The sequence below is a fragment of the Lutra lutra genome, chromosome 4, assembly GCF_902655055.1.
Source record: "Lutra lutra chromosome 4, mLutLut1.2, whole genome shotgun sequence".
Taxonomy (NCBI): domain Eukaryota; kingdom Metazoa; phylum Chordata; class Mammalia; order Carnivora; family Mustelidae; genus Lutra; species Lutra lutra.
In genome coordinates, this window is record NC_062281.1 from 129,084,500 (window position 1) to 129,090,156 (window position 5,657).

At 41.1% G+C, this 5,657-nt stretch overlaps 1 long non-coding RNA gene across 1 annotated transcript; it reads left to right on the forward strand.

Moving 5' to 3' along the window:
- Positions 1-1,250: 1,250 nt before the first annotated feature.
- On the forward strand, positions 1,251-5,378 carry LOC125097680 (uncharacterized). Its single transcript, XR_007126583.1, has 3 exons — positions 1,251-1,361; positions 1,857-1,877; positions 5,063-5,378. It is a non-coding gene; the product is annotated as an uncharacterized LOC125097680 (long non-coding RNA).
- Positions 5,379-5,657: the final 279 nt, after the last annotated feature.

A 5,657-nucleotide genomic window follows, 5' to 3' on the forward strand; every position in this document is an offset into this window, starting at 1 on the left:
AAGACAGCTTGACCTCCCGTTTGAAAATGGTGGTGGTGGTGGAAGGGGGTGAGGTAGGGAGACAAAACAGGCATAGTCTAAGTATACTTAATTCATAGACCCACTCACAAATACAAACAAGTTAATTTTGTTAAGAACGCAAGATAACATTTCACTTAAGACAAAATCCCAATCATTTATTCTCCTCTGGAGTACTTCTTAGGCATCCTTGAGTTTTTAAAAGTTCAAGTGTCGCATAAAAAATCAACATAATTACAGAAAGCAGTCCTTAAACAAGAATATCCTGTTTTGTTTCCTGCATACTCACTGGGGTGGCTCATCTGAATCCTTGACAACATCCAACTCCAAGAAGAAAACATCAAGACTGCTTGCTGATCTTGGTTTTTACATAGAGCTCCTCAGCAGTAGGGCTATTGGCCCCAACGTGTAAGCCAACAATCACCCTATTGTTTACTTTCCAGTCAGAACATCGATGCTGCTTTTCTTCACTCTGTATGGTCTCTATAATCCTAACAGTCATGTTCACTCAGCAGTAAGCCTGAATATATGTTTCCCAGAGGAGTTTCAAATACATGAGATAGATTAGCATCTCTGTGGCTTGATGCAATCTGCGACAGATTCGACAGTAATAAACATTTGAAAGTGTGGTCAGTACTAAATTATTTGCCGAAAAACAATTTTGTTCCTGAGGTAGAAAAAAAAATTAGCAATAACTTTTGGGTAGTAAATACATTGGCTGAGGGATAATACAACACCCTGAACCTCTTGCCCTCTCGGCATTTCATTCTGTGTAAAGGGAGGGAAAAAAGCCCAATTGTGTGCTGGTGAATTAGAAAACTTCATGAACATTCAAGAAATACACATGCCACTACAAATTAACCATTAGCAGGGCAAGGTATTCATCCTTTCTGTCAGATTCTGTGGGAAGTATGCCTTATTAGCATGGAAGCCCAAAGAAGTAATGTATCAGTCCATGTTCACTTATCCTACAAAAAAGAACAGGCAATCTCAGTTCTGGAAAAATAAATAGCATGGATCTTTCCACCCTCCCCAGGGTTGCGATCCTAAAATTGAAAATCACTAAATGAAATCCTACTTGCCCTCAGCTTCCAGTTTGCCTGGGTGTTTACAATGGAACGCGGTTTTGCATTTTAAATCAGTTTCATCATAACCCTGAAAGTGATCACAGGGCTGCTAATTCTCCGTCTCCTGTTTCCACCACTACCAGCAACCCCCTCCTTTTGAAGCTTTGAATTTGAATGGGACCAGAAGATTCTCTGGGGGTCATGTTTGTGGCCCTTGAGAAGCAGCCTCTCTGCTGCTTTCAGCTGATTTCCTGGCATGTTTCGTGGGGATTTGTGGTGAGTGGCAGCTCTGGAGTCACTTTTCATTCTGTCAGGTTGTGGTTAGGCTTAGTGGGGTTTCTTTGTTATACTGGTCACTACTAGTCAATTCCCTTGAAAATATCTGGTTTTCTCTTTTCCCTTTGAAGAAAAAAAGAAAAAAAGAAAAACAAAACAAAACAACAACAAAAAAGCAAAAAACAGTTCCAGACTCTCCACCTTACCCCCAAAACACAAACACAAAACAAACATGGATATCCCTTGGAAATCCTGGGGGGAGACAGAGAATGAGGAGAGGCCCAGATGTTCTCAACATCCCAATTTAATTTTGATGTCAGACTATAAAAGATCTTGGGAGGGCCCCATTTCCCGTACCTGTTCTGCTGACATGCTGTTTTATTAAAGAATCAGGGATAGATTTTACTATCGCTTTTTCATGTTAAAAACAAACTAAAATAAACCAAACACACAAAATGTGCATTTTTGAAGCCCAGTGTTTTCCTTCTCTTTCAGAATAAACCTGGAAAATAAGAAGTGAGTACGAACATTAGTAAAATAAAACAAACACGAAGGATTCCATTGAGATGGACTTTTCTATGGGCCCGGTGTGGGGGCGGGGAGGGATTTGGCACTTTAAATACATGTCGTCTTAAGCCAGAGCTTAACAGAGTTTTGTATTTCATGAATTACTTTGGGGGAAGGAAAGAAAAAGAACAACATAAGGTTGCCAACATTTTATATTGCCAAGTCAGGCTATTTAAAACAAACACACACACACAACTAACATTGAAATCTTACATCATTTCTTTAAAGAAAAGACATGTTAACATCAGTGGGGGGTGGGAGGAAGGAGCAAAGCCGTAATCTTAGAATACGAGACAGACTTTACAAGAACGAAGCCTTGGCAATTTGTACACCAACATGCCACAAAGGCCTTCAGAAACAGCCAGTTCCTGAAACACACCATGCCTCTTCCCACCTTCTTGCCTTTGCACCGGCCGTTCCAGTGACTGGAAATCTATTCCCTGGGACACTGGCAGAGCTCTCCACTCAAATCCAACCACAAGAGGCGGGGCTTCTCTAACCACACTGTTTTAAGCCTCAGCCCCCAGACCTGGTGCTGGCAAACCCTCCTCCCCACTTCCATTTCTCTCCGTTTCCTTACTCGGCTTTAATCTTTGCCCAGTATTTGTGACTACCTGGCTAGTGTTTGCTCATCTATCTCTCCCGTTAACAAGATAAAATACACAAGGTCGGGGGCTTTATATCATGTGTTTGCCCCTTTTTCTCCACTATCCCAAACATTGCTGGCACCTGTGAGGCACTCTGTACTTATTCGTTCCATTTATAGATGCATATAATTTCATGGTCCTTATTGTCCTCATATTAGAAAAGAGGTCCACAGTGCCTGCAGTGCTTGGTGTACGGAAACTATTGTTTTAAGAGAAAGATTGGGAGCACCTGGCTGGCTCAGTGGGTTGAGCCTCTGTCTTCAGCTCAGGTCATGGTCTCAGGGTCCTGGGATGGAGCCCTGCATGAGGCTCTCTGCTCAGCAAGGAGCCTTCTTCCCCGTCTCCCTCTGCCTGCCTCTCTGCCTACTTGTGATCTCTGTCTGTCAAATAAATAAAATCTTAAGAGAGAGAGAAAGAGAGATTGAAGAATGCTTTAGTCATAGATGAGGACGCCCCTGAAGGAAGTAGACATTTGACGCATGCGTTCTTTAGGCAACTGATTTTACCCAGTAGGAGTGAGGGTTGTGCTTCTGATGGGCAAGGCACTGAGGGTAGGCTGAAATCCTGTCCCACTACTGATTTAGGGACAAGGAGTAGTCTTTGAGCAGATTTAGGCTGTATTTATACCCTCTTCCTCCCTTCCCAAATTACTGAATAGTCTAGGTTTGGCTCCTTGGTGCCTCTTGGATTGTGTACACAATTAAAAAAAAAATTTTTTTTTAAGATATTCCATTTTTTTATTTTACAGAGAGAGAGAGAGAGAGAGAGAGAGAGCACAAGTAGGCAGAGAGGCAGGCAGAGAGAGAGAGGGGGAAGCAGGCTCCCGGCTGAACAGAGAGCCCGAGATGAGATGTGGGGCTAGATCCCAGGACCCTGAGACAATGACCTGAGCCGAATGCAGAGGCTTAACCCACTGAGCCACCCAGGCGCCCCCCAATTTTTTTTAAACAAGAGAATGTTTTCTGAAAATAAGAGACTACAAGAGTGCAAATATCTATTGGATTAAAAAAAGAAGTAACAGTAACATCCACGTGACAGCACAATTAGCTATTGTCTGTCACTGCTACTCACAGTGAAGTAGTGGAACCAGGAAGTTAGGTCCATAGACAGGCCTTACTACCAAGAACAGTGGAGCATTGGAGAAAAAGCTGCTTTTGGAATGCATTATGGAGAGTTCACAAATGTAGGTAGTAGGAGTCAAAAGTTTATTTTCCAAGATTTTGTGCCATCTGGGACCCTGGGTAGGTGACTCTGATTTTTTTTTTTTTTCTCAAAAAATACCACTTAATGGCATGTGGGGCTCATTTTGGCATAAATTTTCTTCCCCTGAAAAATAATGAGTCCAAAGTGTACCTAATGCACTTTGCATAGATTTGTTTTTGTTTTTGTTTTTAATTCGGGTACAATATTTGGTGTGGCACCAAATACCTCTTGGTGCCACACTACTGAGTAGCAGTTACAGGTTGTAACATGAAGGTGTACAAATAAGTGAGATCTGGCAATTGGTGAAGAAAATGAGAGTTTAGAGTACATGCCTGAGTGTGTGTGCATGCGCGCGTGTATGTTTGTGTTCAGTGTATGTATGTGATAGGGTTAACATATGTCTGTTATTATAATAACGATGATGGGATTAAAGGAAAGTGTAAAAACGTTGATCTTTTGAAGTTCCTTTCTTCCTCTCTCTCTGTCTGTCTTTCTGTGTCTCTCTTTTCTTTTATGCTACAGAATGGAATGGAGCGGGGGGATTTAGAAAGCCTCTGCTGATTAATCCATCATATTCTGACAACTGAATTCCCAGAAACAGCGTATCACACTTTCGCATAAAGTGTCATTTTGACTGGAATTTTTCAAGTTCCAGGCTCTGAAGTCCTCAGAGGAAGACTGCCCCATAGTGGGGCCTCAAATAATAGTAGTTTCTAGTGTTGTTATTAATTACTCGCATTAAAAAGGCAAGGATTTCAGTGTCTGAGGAGCCAATTCCTCCATCTCAATACTACCTCAATTATTGTGTCAGAGAATGTTCCGGAAGAAGCAAAGTCTGATGATGGTTGGACTTTTACACTGAAGGCTAAGAATAAAAACATTTACTGTTTAAAAAAAAAAATCAGAAAAGTGAGATTTGGGGACATCACCTCGCCAATGAACTTATTTTAGAATTGTATATCCCAAAGATTAAAAATGAAACCGAAGCTTAACTTCACTGATATTTGAAATAAAAATGTGCACTTACTTTTCAAAACTGCCCCAGCACAACGATAGAGGCAGTTATTTTTGGTAAAAGTGGACTGTGGACAGAGTAGCTGGTGAAAATTGCTTTTAAGTACTCACGTAGGACAAAAACCTTCCTGGCACTAAGAAGTCTCAATTGGTTTTTTAGCTGCACTGTGGTTTATTGTGTGCTTTAAATCAACTCTAAGACTGCACTACATACCATTGTGTCTGTTAGAAAATCATTATGGGGCAATTAAAAGCAATGTTGTTTCACAGATGAACATGGAATTTTCCTCTGTGTCTGACGGCTGTGCACTCCCTTCATGCCTCTTGTGATGCTCTATATTTGTGATGGCCAAGAGATACAGCTGTCTGGAAAACACTCAACAGATGGCCTTTGGGGGGTGATGCTTCATCCTTTTTTGCAGGCTCTCGGACACCTAAGCTCAGGATTTCCGTAAGTGCTGGTGAGCAATGGACTCCTTTCGAGCAACATGCGTTCGGAATGTTCAGTGACAAAATTCATCCTCCTCCAAAAAATGAGAAGAAACTGAGGTGTCCATATGAAATGAATGTGCACTATCATACTCAAATGTATTGTTCTTGGAAACTTTGTAACCAGTACGGAAAAAAGCAAGAAACTAGATAGAGAGCCTGATACTGTTGGGTAGATGGATAGATCGCTTTTCTTTCAGCAGGAGAGTGAGGCAAGATCAATCAGTTCTTTCATTTTTGTAAAGCTCTTTAAAGATTGGCTTTATATTTTTTAGAAAGAGCAATTTAACCTTGGCTTCAGTAATGACACGACTTGTTGAATGACTTAATCTCTGATGAAATTAGTCTGAGTGGTTTAAGAATTAATTAAGTGGTT